Source organism: Oryctolagus cuniculus, chromosome 1, assembly GCF_964237555.1.
Source record: "Oryctolagus cuniculus chromosome 1, mOryCun1.1, whole genome shotgun sequence".
Classification (NCBI taxonomy): domain Eukaryota; kingdom Metazoa; phylum Chordata; class Mammalia; order Lagomorpha; family Leporidae; genus Oryctolagus; species Oryctolagus cuniculus.
In genome coordinates this window covers 188,394,454-188,416,326 of record NC_091432.1, presented here as the reverse complement: position 1 = coordinate 188,416,326, position 21,873 = coordinate 188,394,454, and the positions used below count along the sequence as shown (strand labels likewise).

General features: G+C 35.4%; 1 long non-coding RNA gene across 1 annotated transcript in view; it reads right to left on the bottom strand.

Annotated features, from left to right (window-relative positions):
* Nucleotides 1–21,873, bottom strand: part of LOC103346236 (uncharacterized) — a 179,395-nt gene that overhangs the window by 10,304 nt on the left and 147,218 nt on the right. The window contains exons 7-9 of the long non-coding RNA XR_011385242.1: nt 16,269–16,368; nt 15,988–16,024; nt 11,934–12,009 (exon numbers count right to left, since the gene is read on the bottom strand). This is a non-coding gene — a long non-coding RNA (uncharacterized lncRNA). The remainder of the gene's footprint in view (nt 1–11,933; nt 12,010–15,987; nt 16,025–16,268; nt 16,369–21,873) is intronic.

The following is a 21,873-nucleotide window of genomic DNA, read 5'->3' as shown; positions in this document are numbered from 1 at the left end:
ACTTCCGTTCTGTATCACAGGTTGCTTCTTCCCATCAGTGCCCATTCTGGTTATATACTTAAGCGACGGAGCTGTTTTACTTATCCTTGAAATCATTTGTTTGAATGGAAACCTTGAATGTAAACAATAAGAATAGAAATCTTTCCTCCCTGTTTGCTATCGTACACAGTTCTATTTTCAATAGTCTAGAAAAGATATCCAGTGCCCCACTTGCTTTGGTTCACTGTTTGTGACAATATGAACAAGTGACAGAGCACCAAGAGAAAGGAAAGCTGACAGAGTGAGTGTAGTTTCAAGAGTTTTCCTCCAATCAGAACATTGCATGGTATCACCTCACTTATGATGTCACTGAAGAGACTGGTCACCTTTGTTGTTGTTTTACAGAGTTAAGGACAGTCATGAAATCTTTTCTGTTTAACAACGCCCATTACAGAAAGAAATAGAATACTAGCAGCAAGGCCTCAAATGCAACTTTTTATTGAATAATGAAAGAAGTATCATATCAATATGTTTTTATCTGGTCAAGAAATTTTTTCCTAACAGTCTTTTGGTGCCCAGAGTTCTAGAGGGTTTATGACTACTAATGGCTTTTTAATCTCATCATCTGTAAATGTTAGACTTTTAAATCTATTTACTTCAATTTCCTGACATGCATCAGAGACAAACGGGGTATTTACTGGCTTTGTGGGCTTTGTGTTACATTTTTTATTATATTAGAGTGTATCCAGACTTTTGCATCAACAGCTTGACTGGATAGTTTTGCAGGAAGGGAAAACAATAGGAGAAAAATCATCTAGTAAATAGTTTTAGAGTAACCACCTTAAATGATATGAAGGTTCTTGTTATACTCGCAGTATGTAAATATTCTGTACTCTGAACAAATGTAAATTCTGGCATGCTATGGGTTCTGAGTGGGCCAAATGGAAGTAACATGTTCCCCTTCTATATTATTTACAGTAGAATACATTCATCTGCTACTCATAATACTTTATCGTTCAAGGTCTTCTTTTGTTTTGACCTTGTTAATATCCACTGTCTATAACTAACATATTTTTTATTTTCTCATGATGATGACGAGGAGAATCACTTGAATCATCTCTGTTGTGATTTTCCTGACGTTAAAAGGCTAGTGTGCTTCTCTTCCTCAAAGTTTTTCTTAAGATTTTTTTTTTTTTTGAAAGAGTAACAGAAATGGTAAGGAATGCGAGGGGCAGGTGGGAAGGAGGGGAAGGAGGGAGGAAGAGAGAGAGAGAGAGAGAGAGAGAGAGAGAGAGAGAATCTTCCATTGCTGTTAATTTCAAAAATGACTTCAACAATTAGAATCGGGCCAGGTCAAAGCCAGAATCCAGGAACTTCATCCAGGTCTCCCATATGAGTGACAGGGACCCAAGTACTGTGCCATCAGCTGCTGCCTTCCCAGGGGCATCACTAGGAAGCTGTAATGAAAGCTGATAAACCAGGACTCAAGCCAAGGCTCTGATGTAGGAAGCAGGCATCCCAAGCAAAGCTAAACCTACTGCTGTGCTACAAGGACTAGCAACCTCGAAAGTATTTAAAAGTATACCAAGTGCCTCATAATCTTTCGGAATTTCACATTTTAGGAGAAAACAAAATATACCTGGGGAAAATAAAAATTGAAATATAAGAAAAGCACTTTTTAAAAATCAAATGTCAAATAAGGCCATTACAATTTTCATTTAATTATATCCACCTTATCTCTCATTCTTATTAAACAAATCCTTGAACATGCATCATTTGTCTGAAAAGAAACTTGAAAAATTGTGGTTAATATAAACAAAAATAATAAATAAATCAGGATTTTAAAACTATTGTTAAAATCAATATTGATTCATTTATTGAACCATGTCCCATTAATAAACATTGTTTTTCTGTCTTCTGGTCTTCCATTACACTTTGTTTATGCTCCTATTGTGGTGCCTAATATATTACTGCTTTTTAAAAAATTAATGTCGTCTAATACAGTATCAAATCCTGTAACTTAACATTTAGTTTTGCAAGTCCTATGCTAACCAATGGTGGTGGCAAAGATTAGTGTTCCAATTATTTTGATTGAACTCAGTCACTATGTCATGAACTCAAGGCTAATTCACATTGTAAATGATCAAATACAAAATCTTGAAACATTTTATAATTGCTTTCAAAGCTTTTTAACATCAAGCATTGAAAGCAAGTTAAGTTTCCCATTGTTCGTTCATTAACCAGAAATTTAATCAGTGTGTTTAACTTTCTAAGTATCTTTGATAGCTGAGATTCTTACTTTATTGTATTTAGAAGTAAAAGATATGATATCTTAAATTTGCTTCTGGAGAATAAACTATGATAATGAGTAATTCATATGTATTTACTGCATGTGGCACATTTAATTTTAGCATATGCATAGGAAGCAATTTCCAAGATTCAGTAACAGCAGGTGTATTAGTCAAATATTCAGGAAGAGTTGGTGCATAATGAGATTATCCTGAAATTTCAGTGGTTCACAATGACATTTTCTTACTTACTCGGAGTTTGATGCTCTCTTGGGCAGCATTCCTCTGTAAAGCAAATCAACATTTTCTGCGCTCCCATATTTTAGTTCATCAGCATATTTGCACAGGGGAAGACTGAGCTGGAGTGTTCATTGGAATGGTTTGATAGCCTCAACCTAGAATGGTTACCCAGCATTTTAACTCATGACTCCCTGGTGAAAACTAGTCAAAAGACCCTGAATAACTACCAAGAGTATTGGGCATTTGATCAACAGCAAATGTTTTGCCACAGAAAAGCAGAATGAGACTGGAGCTTTCAAGAAGCTTCTTTTCAAGGTAGCTTGGAAAGGGTAGTGCCAACAAGCTGGGAAAGTTTAGTAGAAGCAAAGAACTATGAGCACCAAAACAGCCAGCCTGGCTTATATTTAATAAAAGAGTGAAAACAGTTATTTAAAAATGCTGCAAGACAAAAGGACACAGCACAATTTGTTTTGATAAGCAGACTAGTGATGACAAGTACATAATTTATAATAAGCTACTCTTCTAGGTGATATAGTGGTGGTAAAAACACTGACATGGGAGCCAGCATGTGCGGGTAAAAGTCTCATTTCCACTACCTTGTGGTTGTGATTTGCAGCAAGGTATGTTCCTGTTAATATCTTGGCCTGTAATTGCAGAAATTAAATGTGGATAACTCACAGAGTTTGGATCAGGATTAAATGAACTGATACTTTTAGATGCCCTTGATTAGTGCCCGATACATAAAAATTCCAGGATTTTCAAAATATTATTTTTAAAATTATTAACTTCTTAACATATTCTAAGTACCTAGCAGATAAAGTAATAAAGTATCAGAAGAATATTTTATTGATATCACTGGCTATTGTATCTGAATCCCTTTTAACTAACTTACCCCAAACAAGCCCTTTTTCAGAGACATTGCCTTATTGTGCAAATAGTAAATCCATTATGCTGAATTGATTCAAAGTTGAGTCATAAGTGGAAAAGCTCTACAATGGGAAATTATGCAAGATACCAAAATTTAAACAAGGAATAAAATATCAAACAAGCAAACAGATGGATAATATACATAAAATCGGGATTCATTAAAGGACTCCTAACAGACTTCATGATAGATGTCTTTCTAGTCTCTGAAAGAAATTAAGATGAAAAAAATTGCTGAAAAAAGTTTACAGTGATACAGCAATAAAAAAAGAGTAAGACAAAAGAATAAGTTGAGATTTTGCAATAAGTCAGAAATAAATCTGTTACTTAGAAAACATATTCTATAAGTGCTATAAAAGTCATAGAAAAAATCCATAAAAAGTTTATAATAGTAATGAAAATCTTTACAACGTCCTGATTGAAAATAACAAAAGTGATAAAGAATGTGATACTTAATAAAACAAATAATATTTAATGTCTAATAAGCATTTGACAAAAATAGATTTACCAAAAAATATACAGTATCTAATTTTCCAAGTTTTCCAGGTTTGAAACATTATTTAACCTATTGCACTGGAAATGAGAAGAGAATTAGAACAAAATGTGTACAAAAATATGCCTCCACAATGTGGAGATTCATTAAATTGAAAATGCAATGATGAATAAAAGAAGAAAAGTACACAGGCAAAGCAAGCAATAAGGATTAGGGAATCAGTTTATTCTAATGAAAGTCATAAACTCTGGGCAAAAATAAAAATATCAAACAAATACAATTCATAAAAATTAACAAACAGTAATCTCAAAAGCAGCAGTTGGGGAAGGAAATCAGAATTTATTTCAAGTTATCTGTTCCAACAGTTTCTAAATTATTTGAATCTTACCTGTGAAGCCTACAAGTTTCAGTGGGGGTAGATTAGAGTATGTAAATCTCCAATAGTAAACTGTGCTATCTATCTTGAATCAGAGTTAGAAGTTGTAGGCTAATCAGAGTGGCTAAAAGATAAGTTGGGAGCAACAGAAAAAAAGTCATAGAACAGAAAAACTAATTGAGTAGACTGTGTAGGCTAATCCCTGGGCGGTGCCAACACAAGCTCAACTGAACGCCATTCACCACAATGATGTAAAGGACTGAAATGAGACACCACCCACACCTACTCTCTAACGGCAGTGGCTTGACTCTAGTAAAATTAATTAACTACTAAAGATAAAACACCAACGCATGTCAGGAGTATATAACTGAATCACAAGTTTATTCAATATTAATGTTAGAATTAAAATTACTAAGCTTAACAAGAGCAAAGGAAATATGACCCCTTCTGAAAAGAAACTTAACACCTGATAACCTATAATGGCTAGATGCAAGACTGTCAAACAGTGACTATGTAGCAGCTTTTAGAGTACTTCTCATTGTAATAAAGAAATATACTGATAATAAATGAAAAGACATTAACCAGAGTAGAAAAACAGAAAGCATAAAATGGGCAAAAATGGAATTAAATGCTACATTATCTGAAATATATATCATTCACAATCCATTCACTGGCTTAGTAACAAAATAGAAATGGCAAGAGAGCTAATTTATTTAAATATAGATCAATAGAAATTATGCATTTGGAAGGAAATGCAGAAGTTCACAAACTGAAAAGAGTCTTGAGAACCAGTGGAACAATATAAAAATCCTGACATGGCTCGTTATATTTCATAAAGAAAGGAAAACAGCAGTAGTGCAAAAAGGAAAACTATTGGGAAAACAAATGGCTGCAAGTATCTCAAATCAGTGAAATATGTAAATGTACATTTTCAAGAACCAAAAGAACTCTAAATAAGGTAAGCTTAAATATAACAAGGTCTCACCACATCATACTAAAATAATTTAAAATAAAGAGCTGTTAACAGAAACCCAACAAAATGTATCATATTGGTTACCTAAATTTGAATGCCAATGGATTTCTTCCATAAAACTACAGAGACCAGAAGACACAGGAGCAATGTTTTGTAAAAGCAAAAATAAAACATGGTTGAGAATTTATAAATAGGTCTGACAACACAAATGAGAGAAGAAAATGATTTATTTAAAACTGGGCAGAAGGGTTGAACACCCAAGAATACATATTTATGAAATAAGTACATAAAATATATTCAGAATCCTGATTTACCAGGTAAATATATGTTAAAACACACAACAGAACACTACTTATTAGAGTGGCTAAAATTAAAAAAAAAAAAAAAGTGACCATTACAAGTGTTGGTGAGGATGTGAAGAAACTGGCACTTTCTTTTTTCTTCCTTTTTTTTTTTTTAAGATTTGCTTATTTATTTGAAAGTCAGAGTTACACAGAAAGAGAAGAGAGAGGCAGAGAGACACAGAGAGAGGTCTTCCATTCGCTGGTTCACTCCCCAGATGATCGTAACTGACTGGAGCTGCGCCAATCCAAAGCCAGGAGCTTCTTCCAGGTTTCCTATGCAGGTGCAGGGGCCCAGACACTTGGTCCATCTTCTACTGCTTTCCCAGGCCATAGCAGAGAGTTGGATAAGAAGCAGAGCAGCCGAGACTCAAACTGGCACTTATATGGGATGCTGGCACTGCAGGGGGCAGCTTTACCTGTTATGCCACAGTGCTGGCCCTGAAACTGTCACTTTCATGTACTACTTTTTATACTACTTATTGGAGAATTATAAGATATAAAGAGGATAAAACATCAGAAATACCAAATAATTAAAATAACATCAAAATATGCATACAAAACCAGGAGATAATGCAATGGATAAAATAGTGGGAAATTTTAATCCATCTTTCAGCAAACAAAAAAAGGAAGGACATAGATTACATGAGTGACTTATTTGTAAAATTGACCAACTGTGTATGTCCATGTTGGGTGGAAGAGAGGGAGAAGACAAAATTACTCTTGTTTAAAAAATTTTTTTTTTCAATTGATCATGATACTCAAAAATTAAGCTATTTCAAAAAACACACACAATATTTTAAGTAAGCAGAACACATTTTTAGGAAACAAGCAATATTACTATAAATATATTTGTATTGTTTGTGTGTCTGTAGTCATTCATTTATCTTTTAAATCTACTAGTAGGTAGGTTTTCAATTTTTATTTTATGAAGTCCCTGCCCCACTTTCATCTAGACTACTTATTAAAGTTTCTTTAAATTACATAAGTCAAGTTTTTAAAAATTGCTTAAAATAGGAAAAATAAGCACATTTTATTAGTGCTCATTATTTTAATCCAGCCCCTGCATTTCTAGTAATTCTTAAAGACATTCTTCATTATAATTGACATACATCCTTATTCCTCTATACTTTACAACATTCCATTCCTTCCTCAGCTCTAAAGATCTTGCTACTATCTCCTTTGGATTTCCCCAAACAGGCTTTTATTAAACTCTGCATAGCTAATAATTATCATTTACTGAGAAATAAAAAATAAATATTCTGATTATTTATTAATGATAAACCATTACAATTTCAATTTATATAACTCTTGAGATTTTTTTAGATATCATTTACAATAAAGAAAAATGAGAGGCTGGTGCTGTGGTATAGTGGGTAAAGCCCCCGTCTTCATATGGGCTCCAATTTAAGACGCGGCTGCTCCACTTCCAATCCAGCTCTCTGCTATAGTCTGGGAAAGCAGTAGAAGATGGCCCAAGTCCCTGGGCCCCTGCACCCATGTGAATGACCCAGAAGAAACTCCTGGCTCCTGGCTTTGGATTGGCGCAGCTCTAGCTGTTGCAGCCATTTGGTTAGTGAACCAGAGGATAGAAGACCTCTCTCTCTCTCTGCCTCTCCTACTCTCTCTGTGTGACTCTGACTTTCAAATACATGAATAAATATTAAAAAAAGAAAAATGATATTTGAGGGATAGTGACTTGAAAAAATTTCTTCCATAATTTCAGTTCAGCTCTAGCCATGGTGGCCATTTGGAGAGTGAAGCAGTAGATGAAAGACCCCTGTTTCTGTCTGTACCTAAGTCCCCCAAGTAAATAAATAAATCTTTAAAAAGAAATTAACCAGGGCTTTCTCAGGGTCTACTACGTGGGTGCAGGGGCCTAAGCACTTGAGCCATTTTCTACTGCTTTCCCAGGGCATGAGCAGAGAGCTGGACCAGAAGTGGAGCAGGCAGGATTCAAACCAGTGTCCATATGGCATGCTGGCACTGTAGGAGATGCTTAACCTACTACACCACAGCACTGGCTCTAAATTTTTTAACTTCTTGAAATCAAATTTAAAGATATAACTCTATAATTATGATGATATTATAAAATTAAAAGAAAAATAAGAAAAGGTGGGGGTTGGGGATGAGGGAAGGAGGGGGTGCATGAGTTGAAGTTTCATGCTCTTAAACCTGTATATTTGATATACATGAATTTAGATCCCTTTTTATAAATAAATTTTTAAATGTAGTTTGATCTTTATCCAAAGGAAGAGAAGTAGAAAGTTCCCTATGAAATTGACTGTTAATTTATACCTTCAGATGTTCATACCTATTATTTTTAACAAAATATTTTTGTCTCTCCCTATTAAAATACCCAGGAATAAAAATTTGATTCATTGTTAACAGTCAGCACTGTAAGGAAGCTTTAAAAACTTTAGTTAAAATATAAGAAAAATGCATTGCTGTGGCTCTCATCTCTGCAATTTTCTTATTTTTAAATTTTGCTTTTGTTTTTCCTTGAAATAATGCTCTAGTTAGGTATTTAGTGCAATTCTCTGGACAGATTTTGTAATTTTTCACAGATTTCTATACAATATTTTTGATAGAAATACTTTGTTAACTTTACACAACAGGTTTTTTTGGAAGCCTATCTGGCATATCACTGGACAGAAATGCCAAGGTTTTACTGATATAGCCTTGTAATTCTCTGGCTCAGTTATAAGACAACTCCCCAGCCTTTTTGTGAGTTGTTCAATAAATCCCCATTGAAAGTTAAGGGCAAGTATGTTGAAGTCCTCTGGAAAATAATTTACCATATATTGGTTCCCTCTCCCATGATTTGGAGAATGTGAGTCAAAGACACTTCTGTGGTTTGTGATATACACAGGGATTTAAAATAATACTTGAAGTGAAATTAAACATACTCATAGAAGAGTGAACAGATGGCGGTAAAAATTAACAATGGGGCAGTGTAGTAAATTATCTTATATTTTTGAAGTCTATTTGGATATTTGTGAGTATCTACCATGTGTCATAGACAATTTCAGATCTTGTAGATATGGTAGAAAGCAAAATAGATCAATTATGTATTATAAAACTTCCACTCAAATGAACATCACTGTAGAGTGGTAAACAACTTTTCATTTTAATGCACCGATGTATATAATTTTGCAAGAATGTGTTGTAATATATTGTAGTATCTAAATAAATGAAAGTCAAAACATTTGAAATAATAAAGCTATTTCATAGGACAGTTATTTCTAAGACTTTCCAAGTTTTCAATCTTGAAAATCCATATAATGCTTTTATCTCCTAAGAGAAATAAAATGTATATTGCTGGTCCTGCTTTTGTACAGTTTTGAGATATTATGGGGAACTTAGAGTAAGATTATTTTTAAGCATCTTAAGGCTAAACAACAAGCACCCATTTAGTATTTGTAAACCAAGAAAAGATGATTGAGGTCAGATCATATTAAATACAAACACTGAACAGTTTCCAGTTCATGAGGTACATTATAAAACACAGGCTATTTTTATCAATATCATTTTTCTACTTCACTTGCTTTATGTAGCCAAAAGGCTAAAAAGAGGGACCACAGACATTCTCATCACTACTCTACTTCTCTCAAGCTGTAAGGAAAATGGCAAAACTTCATTAAGTTCTAAAGGGCAACCATGAATAGATCCATTTCCTTTCCCTGCCTTTAGCTTCAGAGCCCTCTGATAATGTTTGGTGCACATCCATGAAAAGCATTCATTTAATTAAAGGAACATATTCATATACCCTGCTTCTCCAGTATCTCTAAGAATTACACAATTGCCTCTTGGTGTATAGTAAAAGAAAATTAGGGGTTTTCTCCAGTCAGAGGCTAGTAGATTAAGTTATTATTTACTAAAGAGGAATATTTGGTATATATCACTTGGACCTACCATAGAATCACAAAAAGATAAAACAAAAAAAATTTTCATGGAATATCCATATTATATAAAAAAAACTATACATGGATTTTAATTTTTGGCAGAAAACTGAACTTATATTTTAATTCTAGTTTTTATACACTTTTTGAAGTAACTAAATATGCAGAAAATATCTGAGACATAAAAATACTTAAGCAAACTCTGGTTAATCTGCCAGGCTGTACAGGGGAAGTGAAAATTCTTTACCCAGCATAATTGTTCAACTATGTCTATCTGCACTGGATTTCACATAGTCTGATTTAGCCCACGTTTGCATTCAGTAAATAGAACCAGAAGTGGCTTTGGTCTAATGGTTGACTCTGGTTAAGATGCCTGTGTCCTATACTAGAATGTGTAGTTTTGATTTCCAGTTTCAGCTTCTGATTCTAAACTGATACAAATGAAGACGATAGGAGGCAGCAAACAGTGGCTCAAGTAATTGGGTCCCTGCTACCATTTGAATACCTGGATTGACTTTCCAGTTTCAGCCCTGCCAGACATGACCTTTGAAAGCAGACAGGTAGTCTCTCTCTCTCTCTCTTTCTCTCTCTCTCTCTCTCTTGGATAGAGATAGATAGATAGGTAGATAGATAGATAAATAGATAGATCTTTTGTAGGAGAGGCAAAGTCTAAGTTTCCATTCCAGGTTCTTGCCTTCAACCTAGAGAAACATTCTAAATACAAGCACATATATCACGCATAAGGTGATTAAGTTTAAGAAACACACACACACACACACACACACACATACATATGCACAAACACACACACACACACACATGAGCATAGTTCAGGAATAGAGTGGGCCAAGAAGGAAACAGGATGGGAGAGGTAAGTAGAAAGACAGTGCATCAGCACCCTGTCTTCTCTGCAGAGACAGAGAGAGAGGCTCCTCCCAGTTGCCAGCCTATTTGATGAGGTTGGAAGGGGAGTGGTTTTGTGGTACATCCTCCAGTCCCCAGGTGAAGGGAGATACATCCTATGAAAGGGGTTATTTGACTGATATTTAGGCAAATAGGATTACATAGGGCAGGGGAGGTGTAGCTTCCAGTTTTTGGCCTTAATCTAGCTACCTGCTCTATCCCATATCAGATCCAACACCTTTAATTATATCAACTCCTTTTTTAAATACATCTAGTTGATTCTGTCTTACAGATGCCAAAACATTTCTCAGACTCTAATGCACTTGCTTTATTTTTGTTAATTCCTTCCAAGGCATTAAAAAATCCCCAGCACAATCTTTAATTTTTTTTCCTTTCCTAACTATCCATTTAACAGAACGTATATGCAGGATTCAATCTAAGCATTAGAAGAATCTTGATGGGTGGTCTACAGTTAGATCCTTAAATAGATTCTGAAATGGGTTTTTGAGGTATCGTGGCATTCCCTCTCCTGCTTTAAAGCCCTTCACTGAAGGGGAGTAAGAATTAGGAATCCCAACTGGCCAACGGCTGTGCCAAGCAAAGATGTTAATAGTACATCGCTCTTTGCCTAGGAACTCATGAACTATTACACTTTTTAAAAAGAGTAATCATTTTTTCCTCATGCAACTCTTCAGGGAGGCAATAATTCCATGTTCATTTCTTTCCCTGATATGGCATTAGACAAGAAAGCCCCACTTTTTAAAAAGTACTTTGTGTTTTTTATAGTAGTGACAACACTTTTGGGGAAGCAGATTATTTTTAAAGTTTCAGTGCTTTTCAAGTTGTGTCTTGACTTTATTCCATGATCCTTGACCACTTAAAAATCTCAAAAGCACTCAGCAAAATCAACTTGCTCCTTCAAAGAATATGGCCATTGTCAAGTCAACTGAGTTTTTAAAATCTGTATATATGAAGTGTATGAAAGTTGTATGCCTTAAATAAAGTTAAAAAAAAATAAAAGAACTTGTGTAGAGTTATTCACTGCAAAAATATAAATTATTCTATTACAAGTAACCTGAGAGGTGCCTGAGAATTTTCAGAGCACTGAGAGAAAGAGATAGCTGGGTATGCAGGGAATCTAGATGCAATGCATTCTTGAGGGTTGGGCCATTGTTGACTGAAAGCATTTTCTAAGTGAACAAGTCTCCAAAGTTATCAGATCCATTTTCTATAAGCCAACATGCATTGTAACATCACAGAAACAGCAAGTCATCTTAAACAAGCTATATTGAGAATTTCGAAAAAGTTTCTAATTTAATGATTTGGTAAGTCAATATCAAAATATTAACAATTACCAGCAAAGACTGAAGAAAAATTAGAAGATTGTAGGAGGTGAAGAGAGTAAGAGTAAGGTTGGAGGAAGGACAGTAGGAAGAGAATGAAATGTTATTACAGGAAGTGCTTCTGATAGGCTGAACTTATAAAGACAAAAAAGTTATTTCTGAAATACTCACCTTCAACTATCCATTCAGTTCTGACTTCAAGAAACGTTCACATCTCACTTGACATGTACAGATGTTATGCTGCGTGCTGGGGACAAAACATGACAAAAGAAAATGATCTTCCCTCCCATCTCCCATAACCTTGTGGAAGAGACAGGCTCTAAATCTATTCCTCTCCATATATCTAACATCTGCTTATCTATCTATCTAACTGTCTACCTACCTACCTACCTATCCATCCATCCATCCATCCATCCATCCATCCATCCAGGATAGGCTAAAAGTTATAATTTGCATTGACTGAGGAAGAATTTGAAGATTAACGGAGGGGGCATTTTTGAGGACGTGCATTTAGGGAAGATTTGTGGGGAAAAGAATGAAAATCTAATTAGAGACAAAATTATAGTGACAAAAATATAATGCTGTTTATGTGTGGTGGTAGGGGACATATTCTGGAAATGGCATTATGATCTAGAGTAATAGAATTGCATTGTTCATTGGAACTTGGCATAAAAAGAAGCTCTAGAAGGCAACTCGGGAGCAAATTTTAGATGTTGCTTTTTGTTGCATGAGATATGTTTTCCTTTCACTATCTTGATAACTGAAAAGCAAAAAAAAAGACTTCTGATATGTTAAAGTTATTCATCAACTGCAATTATGGAAAGAAAATTATTTCATGTATGATCTATCAGATAGAATGAAAATTAGCAGATTTCATTAGCTATCACAATAATGGAAAAGAGAATGAGTACAAAAGAAATGGAAAGGAAACAGCATATGAAAGCACTGCCTCCTCAGACTTGCAAATGTAAAAAGGATGCTCAGAAGTCTTGTAAGTAGGCATCTTCCATAGACCTATCACATGATCTAGAAATTTTATTTTGTGGACCTTACATGAAGCTTGGGAATTTGCTTCAGAAGTATTATGGGTAATTTTTATACCCAGAAGACTTTGGGGAAAACTAAGGATGATGTTGGGTAACAAGGGATGTCTATGAGGAAGTTCATAGATAATGAGATTTCTAAGGAATTATTTTGACTGAGTTGAGAAGATACTCCCAAGGTTCAGCATTGTGGCATAGTGGGTTAAGCTGCTGTTGGCTGTGCTGGCATCCTATATGGGCACTAGTTGATGTCCTGGCTGCTCAACTTCTGATCCAACTCCTTGCTAATGCCCGGGAAAGCAGAAGGGGAAGGCCAAAGTGCTTGGGCCCCTGCACTCACATGAGAGACCCAGATGGAGCTTTTGCCTCCTAACTTCAAGCTGGTCCAGCCCTGGCTGTTGCAACCATTTGGGCAATGAGCCAGAAGTTGGGAGATTCTCTCTCTCTCTCTCTCTCTCTCTCTCTCTCTGCCTCTCTCTCTCTCCCTCCCCCAATGTTTCTCTCTATATATAATTCTGACTTTCAAATAAATAAATAAATCTTTGGGACCTGTGCTATGTGGTGTAGTGGGTTAAAGCCCAAGCCTGCAGCACTGGCATCCCATATAGACACCAGTTTGAATCCTGGCTACTACACTTTCAATCTAGCTCTCTACTATGGCCTGGGAAAGCAGAGTTGGCCAACTCCTTGGGTCTCTGTATCCACGTGAGAGACCCTGGCTCCTGGCTTCAGATCACCTCAGCTCTGGCCATTGTAGTCATTTGGGGAGTGAACCAGTAGAATGGAATCTCTCTCTCTCTCTCTCTCTCTCTCTCTCTCTCTCTCTTTCTCTCTGGCTCTCTCTGGCTCTGGCTCTGTAACTCTGTCTTTCAAATAAATAAAATACTTCTTTAAAAACAAACAAATAAATAAATCTTTAAAAAATAAATAAACGATCCATCCATTTATTTGAAAGGCAGAGTTACAGAGAGGAAAGGAAAAGGTAGGGCTGCTGCCATGAGCCTGCAACTTCATCCAGGTCTCTCACATTGGTGCACAGGCTCAAGCACCAGGCCCATTCTCTGCTACCTTCCCAGGAAAATTAGCAGGATCGAGAGTGGAGCAGCAGTGACTTGAATTGGTGCCCATATGGGATGCTACAGGCAGCAGCTTAGCCCACTGTGCCACAGTACTGGCTCCTTCAGAATTCTTGATTAAATCGGAAAGGTATTTCATCATTCACCACTAATGACATGTGTAAATTATACTTTAAGAAGGAAGAGAAAATTGCAGGTACATATGAAGTCTCTTCTCCACTTCAGAATTTAGACCCTCTTTCATTCCTTGAATTTAAACATTAATGTTGACTTGCTATGCTTTTTTAATATTTTAAAATATATATTATATATATTCATTAGTAATAAACAGAAGTAGTTTTATTTTTTCTTATTTCATTACTGAGATGGCTATAACTTTGTAACAATATAGCAAATGTTTGAACTTTTGTCATCTTCAGAAGAGCCATATGGAACCACACCTCAAAACAGTGTTGCATTGGTAAAATGGTAAGAGTCATCCAATAAATCACTCTAGACTCTCATTACCCAACTGGTCACTTCATCCCCGCTGTATGTCACATGGTCCTCTAGTTAGCCACTCAGGCTAGCAAATCTCTTTTTTTGAAATGTTTATTTATCTATTTGTTTTGGTCCACTCAAAAGGCAGTTAGAAGGAGAGAGAGGATCAGAAATCTTCCAAACACTGGATCACTTCCCAGTGTCCACAAGAGCCAGCCAGGGCTGTATCAGGACAAATCCAGGTGCCAGAACTCCGTCTAGGTTTGCCATTAGAGTGGCAGAGACCCAAGAACTTGAGCCATCATCTGCCCCTCACAGGATGCATTAGCAGGAAGCTGGATCAGAAGCAGAGTTGCTGGCACTTGAACTGCCACTTAGACATGGGATAAAATGTTCCAAGCACTTGCTTAATCTATGGCACCAAAACATCTGTCCTAAGAACAATTTTCTTTGCAACTCAAGGTTAGCCAGTGTTCAGGCACACAAACTGGTGGATTGTAGACAATGTCTCAATAAATGAAGTAAACTTTGTTTTTAATGATGACTGGTAATACCCAACTAAATGAAAATTTTTTTTCTCAACTATGACACAGTAAGTTTGACGTTGGTCTCATGATCAATTTGTCTAGAAAAATCACTATTCTGATTAAACATATGCAAATAATTGGATTATTTTGAACATATATTTACCTAATTAAAATATTTGTTTTGTTTGGATTTCATGAAAAACACTCAACCTTATTTTGTAAAATTATTATTTACTAAATGAAAGATTAGAGATAAGCTAAAAGAAAACAGAAATGATTACTATTATGCAACTTGGAAAGGAAACATTAAATATATCAACAATTTCAAAATAATAATCACAGTAAAATCCCTTTCACCAGTTTATTCAGTCCTGAATAAATGATTTTGTTTCTCTGGATCATAGACCAACAATTTGCTTTCATCAAGTTTATCTGTGTCTAATATAAAATGAGTTCTGGAAGTCCTGACACAATGCTTTATTTCTTTGTGAAAGTTGTCTGAAACAATGCAATGCCTCTTCATATCCTTTTAGCCAGACTCTATTCTTTGAAGCATAACTTGTAGAAGTACCAGGTACAGTACTTTCCATAATCTGGCAATAATATTTGCTGAAGGTCAATTTCTGCTTCATCACTTATAAAGAAGATTTAGGTAACCACAAGGGGGAATGTAGGAATTTTTTTTTTATGGTAAAATAGAATGGGTGTGATTAATTTATTATAAAAGCAAATAATAACAGAATGGAAGACAATAAAATTGTTTATTAGGATATAACAAAAAGTATTTTATAAATACTTGATCAATTATTCCCTTGAGGATAAAAAACATGTATTAGAGAGTAAGAACAAACACGAATCAGTGTTGATTTCTTATGTATATTCCTTTAAACAAATTTATATTAAAATATTTTGCCTGAGCATAAATAAATTTATCTATAAGTATTATCTTATTTTGTGATTTCCCTTTAATTTGAATGTGATAAATAATGGAATATGATCATTGCTAATGCTTGAAGATGTTTTTCTTCACTTGTCTTTATAATACACCATGGACAATGGTATGTTAATTACAAGGAATCACACACAGCCTTGGATTTACCTTAGAATGAAATTCTTGTATTTCTTCAGTAGTGCTTCTGGAAAATATGTAAAGAAGTTCAATTGATTTCATTTTGCTTTTAACATATTGTTAAATTAGTGTTTTCCTCATAATATTTCACACTGATGAATAAAATATTAAAATTTATCTCTATTCATATATTATCTCACATATTCTTTGTAGTAGTAGACATTCTTCATATTGAACACATGGTACCTCCATGCTGTAGGCCCTCTCTCCTCCCACACCATTCACACAACTACCAGGAAAAGTTGACATACTTTATTTCATGTGTTAGCCCAGGAGTTGGCACTTGGCTTCAGCTGGATGATTAATACTGTTCCCTACAACAGCTGGAACAAAGACATGAGCATTTTCTTTCTATAAAGATATAAAATCATTTCTCTTAATATATCATATTCATGATATATCATTTATTATATATAGTTTATATAAATATATATATTTATTATATATAGTTTATTATGGTACAGCTGTCAGTAACAGAGGACCATATTTATAATTATATTTATAATTATTCCTTATGTAAAATGGTTCTTATGTACTATCTAAACTCCATTTTGATTTATTAACAATATCTAATGAAACTTAAACAATTGTTCTGATACTTATGAAGTGTTGGCCAAATATAGTCTTATTAATACATGGGCACATCATCCACACATATGTACTGCCTTAGGACTTGAGTCCTTGGTCTTATTATTTCTATTTCATAATTTAGTATATTTTAATTGCACAAGAGTTGGTGGCCAATTGCTAGTCTTTTAAGAAAATATCACAGAATAAGGAAAATAGTCTAAAAACATCTATAACCTATGCATTCTACATATATTCCAACACAAGTTCTATGTTTTACCACAATTTATGAAAATGTATTATTTGTATTATGTCCTAGCTAGCAATATATTTTGAAAATGGAAAAAATGGCAGAGAAAGAAGCAAAAAGAAATAATCAACCAGCATGTTTCAAAACCTGAAAAAAAAATAAATGAAACATTCCCTGCTTTGTTACACTTATTGAAAGAAAACAACAGGAATTTCCCCTTTTAATTACAATAAGATGAAGTAGATGAGGGAGCAAGTGAAATTGACTGTCACTATTAGTACATGTCAATAGTCTAAAAGTCTTATAGGAGCCATGGGCAGTTTTGCAAAGATAGTATCTAAAAGTGCAGAAACATGGAAGGCAGATCGCTTAGAGTGAACGGATGTCTGAAGAGTAAGTGTACCAAGAGGCAAGCATCTAGAAACACCAACAGCAGAAATTCTGGTTCCATCTTGGTGACCTCAGCTCTGAAGCAGAACTGAAGTCCCTCAGTGTCAATAAACAACAAAGAGGCTACTGCTCATTATCCAGCATAGGGTAACACAATTAGAATCCAGCATGGAAAATCGGAGTATAGGTGATCTTTGGTATTAAGGCAGTTAGGGCTAGGGCACAAGCTTAGAGCAAAAACTCAAGAAAGAGATGAGTATGAATATGCAGAGAGGTAGCCCAATGCTTTTTCAGTCTTTCTACTATTGGTCAGATTGGTCCTAAATAGGTATCAAATGGTCACAAACACAAGGGGTGAGAAGAGTGCAAGCATGGGATCCAGAATCAGTACTTCACCAGTTGCGGAAAGAGGGCAGGACAATCAATATAAGAATAAATCAATTTAACATGCATTTTATCATGGAACATGTCAGTTTTAATTCCTGACTCCCTTTTATTCACTATATTTGACCTTCCATAACAGTCTAGCTACAATGTTTTAGGAATATCAGTCAAGCAAATGTTTATAAAACATATCAAATGACAAAAGAATAATAAGAGGGCCAGCATTGTGGCCCAACAAGTTAAGCTACCACCACCTATGACACCAGTATCCCATATCATTGCACTGATTCTAGTGCTGGTAGCTCTGCCAAAGCATCTGGGAAAGCAGTGGAAGATGTGCACATTGACTGGGCCTTGGCCACCCACGTGGGAGAACCAACTGGAATTCCTGGCTCCTGACTCAGCCCCAGCTCTTGTGGCCATTTGGGGAGTGAATCAGTGGATGGACTATCCCTTTCTCTCTGTCTCCCCATCTCACTGTCACCATGCCTTTCAAATAAATAAATAAAGTCTTTTTAAAAGAAGATTTAATTTGTTTATTTGACAGGTAGAGTTACAGACAGAGAGACGGAGAGATAGACAGAAAGATCTTCCATTTGCTGGTTCACTTTCCAGGCGGCCACAAGAGCTGGAGCTGAGCTGATCTGAAGCCAGGAACCAGAAGCTTCTTCCAAGTCTCCCATGTAGGTACAGGGTCCTAAGCACTGGGTCATCTTCTGCTGCTTTACATGTCAAAGGAGAGCTGGATTGAAAGAGATCAGCTGGAACACGAACTGGTGCCCACACAGGATGCCACTGTCACAGGCAGAGGCTTAGCCTACAATGCCACAGTGTCAGCCCCAATAAAATAAATCTTAAAAAATGAAGACTAGCAAGTTAAAAGGCCAGAGAAAGGTGGGAGACCTGTAAAGCATCCTGTCATAAACACATTGACTCAACTTTTCCTGAAATAGGGATCATTGGAAGACTTGAAATGTAGTAATGATGGGAATATGATTTTTTGAGAGGCACGGAAGAGACAGAGATAGGGAAAGACAGAGAGAAAGGCCTCCCATCCTCTGATACAATCCCCCAGTGCCTGCAGAAACAAGGACTGGGCCATGTTGACGCTGGGAGCTGAGAACTATATTCATTTCTCCCATGTGAGTGGCAGAGACCCAACCATTTGAGCCATAATCAATTGTTTCACAAAGTTGTACCCTAGGAAGGAGCTAGAATTGGCAGTGGAGTTTGGGGTCAAACCCAGGCTTTATGATATGAATGTGGGCATCCCATTTTCCATCTTAATGGCTACACCAAATGGTTTATCACTTAAAAGTATTTATGTGTTTATTTATTTGAAAGACAGAATGACAGAGAAATGTGCACACACACACAAAGTCTTTTATTTACTAGTTCACTCTTCAAATGGTCACATCAAGTAAGTCTGAGCCAATCTGAAGCCAGAAGCCAAGAACTTGATCCTGGTCTCCCACATGGATGGCAGGAGCTCAATACGTTGGTCCATATTCTGCTGTCTTTCAAGGTACATTAATAGAATGCTGACTGGAAGCACAGTGAAAGGGACTCAAACAAGCTCTCCAGTAAAGGATGCCAGTGTTGCAAACGTTAGCTTATCCTGCTGAGTTACAAAGCCAACCCAAGTTTGTGACATTTTTATGGACACTTAAAAACCAGCTGCTATCCACCTGTGGCCCTCCTTAATGACTGCATCAACAATTTAGATATCCCAGGTGGGTGGCAGGAACCCAATCATTTCAGCCATTACTGCCACCTACTAGGGTCTAAATTGACAGAAACCTGGAATAAAGACCCGGAGCCAGGAACCAAATCTAGACACTGAATCTAACATACTAAATACCAGCTTTTACTTTGAAATTTTGAAGACAAAAACCAAAGCTCATATTCAGGACAAAGACTGGAGAGAAATTTATGATTACTCATCACTTATAGTTAATTCCTACTGATTTTTCTGATGAAAGGTGATATAGTTGCATAATAGTGTAGAGTAAATTGCCTATTAGCATATGATTTATTATTAGCATTTAATTCTGGTTTTCTGTTAGTAGGAATGTTTCACTGTATACCTTGTACAATTTTGCAAAAATGTTTAATGATTTGTCTGTATGTACATTATCCCTCCAGTCCACTGGCATAGTTGGATATCAAAGCGATCAAAACTAGAAAAAACTAATTTATTTGAGGTCATATTATCTATTTATTCATTTATATACTATGACACACTGTAATGAAAAGAAAGTCACTAGGTTCTAGCAGATGAAAATTATGACTAGCATTTTATCACTTCACAAAAGCATTAATTCTTTGGACGGAATAATTACAAGTTCGTCACATACAATTTTACACGGAAATTGATTTTAGCTGTTCTCATTATAAATACTAGGGTAGGCAGAATAATGACCCCCTAAAGATGTTCATGTCCTAATCCTTGAACCTGTGAATACGTTAGGTCACACAGTAAAGGGGAATTAAGTTTGCAGATGGAATTAAACGTACCTTAAAAAAATCAGCTGAACATGAGACATGATAGTATTTTGACTTATCTAGATGTCCCTAACATAGCCATAAGGGCTCTTTTAAGTGGGAGGCAAGTGAGCCAGCATCAGAGAGTGTGTAATGATGGACACAAGATTAAAGTAATTCCATCTGATAAATCAAACTGCCATTCTAGGCTTTGAAGATGAACGTGGACCATGAGGTAAGTTATGTGGAATGCCAGTGGAGGCCGGGAAATGGGTAAAATACCCCAGTCTACATAGATAAGTGTCCTTGTGCCAACACCTTGACTTGAGCCCAGTGAGATTCATTTCTGATATATAAACTCCGCAACAGGAAAATTATCTTTTTCTGTTGTATTAAGATATTGTGTTTGTTAGAGCAGCCATAGAAAACTGGTAAAAATGCTTTTTAATTCTTTTTTGATTGGTGTATACTTGCCATTATAACTATTTTAGCTAACACTTTTGAAAGATTTTACCAATATTTCTCAAAATTGGTTTAGATAAAACAAACCTAACATACATTCTAGCAATGGTAAATTACAAAATCTTTCTTTGATTTTTTATTTTAAATTTTCATTGATAGTTTTTAAAACTTTATTTTTAATGTTGACTCAAAAATTATACATTCAAGTATCCATGTGGTTCCTGTGACATTTAGTTCCCTATTTATATTATGTTGTGTAATAACATTTATGTTCTTGGACATTTAGCATTGCCTTGTGGTGATAACATTCAAAATCCTTTATTCTAACAAAATACTATTGGTTCTGGTCTCATCTCTGATTAATAGAAGTTCTTCCCCACTTTCCAACCCAACAAAAATAAAATTATCTGAACATATGTATTCTTAAAACACCTTTTATATGAGTTCAAGCTTTAAATTGTATATAATCTGTGTTTTTATTGAAACCACTATGTAAAAAATCAATCTAAAATCATTTTTGGCTAAAAGTACAGAGACAAATCCTAAACTTTTCTGTAATAAATTAGTTTTATGTGAGACCCCTCAGAATGCCCATACTTTAAGATTAAACTCATGTAGGCACAGAAAGTAAGCAGCTGATGCAGAAAGCCCCAAACTGTGACAATCTAGCCAAGAAAGCGATGGTAGAATTAAATTCCAACAAGTTCAAATATGAAATTAGCAACTATAGTATATAAAATATGCATATATGACTACAAGTACTATTTTGGAAATAAAAATTTAATAGAAGTTCAAAAGGCAATGAAAAATGCTTTAAGACATTTTGAAAGACCAATAGAAAGCTCAAAGAATTCATAATTTAGTCCCTAAAAATTATATGGACACATATAGAATCATACTGAATAAAAGTGAGAAGCGAAGGAAAAGAAAAAACCTTAAGAAACATAAAAATTATAGCTAAATTACCACTTAAGTTATTTTGACAGTAAAGTTTTCAAAACTATAGCTAGAAAACATAATAGGAGGAGGTGCTTTTTAAAAAGTCCTAAGGAGAGAGCCAGTGTCACAGCACAGCGAGTTAAGCCACTGCTCCACTTCTCATCCAGCTCCCTGCTAATGCACTTAGAAAAGCAGTGAAAAGTGGTCCAAGTTCTTGGGCACCTTCACCCATTTGAGAGTCCCAGAGGAATCTTTTGGCTCCTGGCTTTCTCCTGACCCAGCCTGGCCATTGTGACCCATTTGGGGAATGAATTTGGACTGATCTCTTTCTCTCTTCCTTTCTCTCTGTAGTTCTGCCTCTCAACTAAATAAATAAAAAT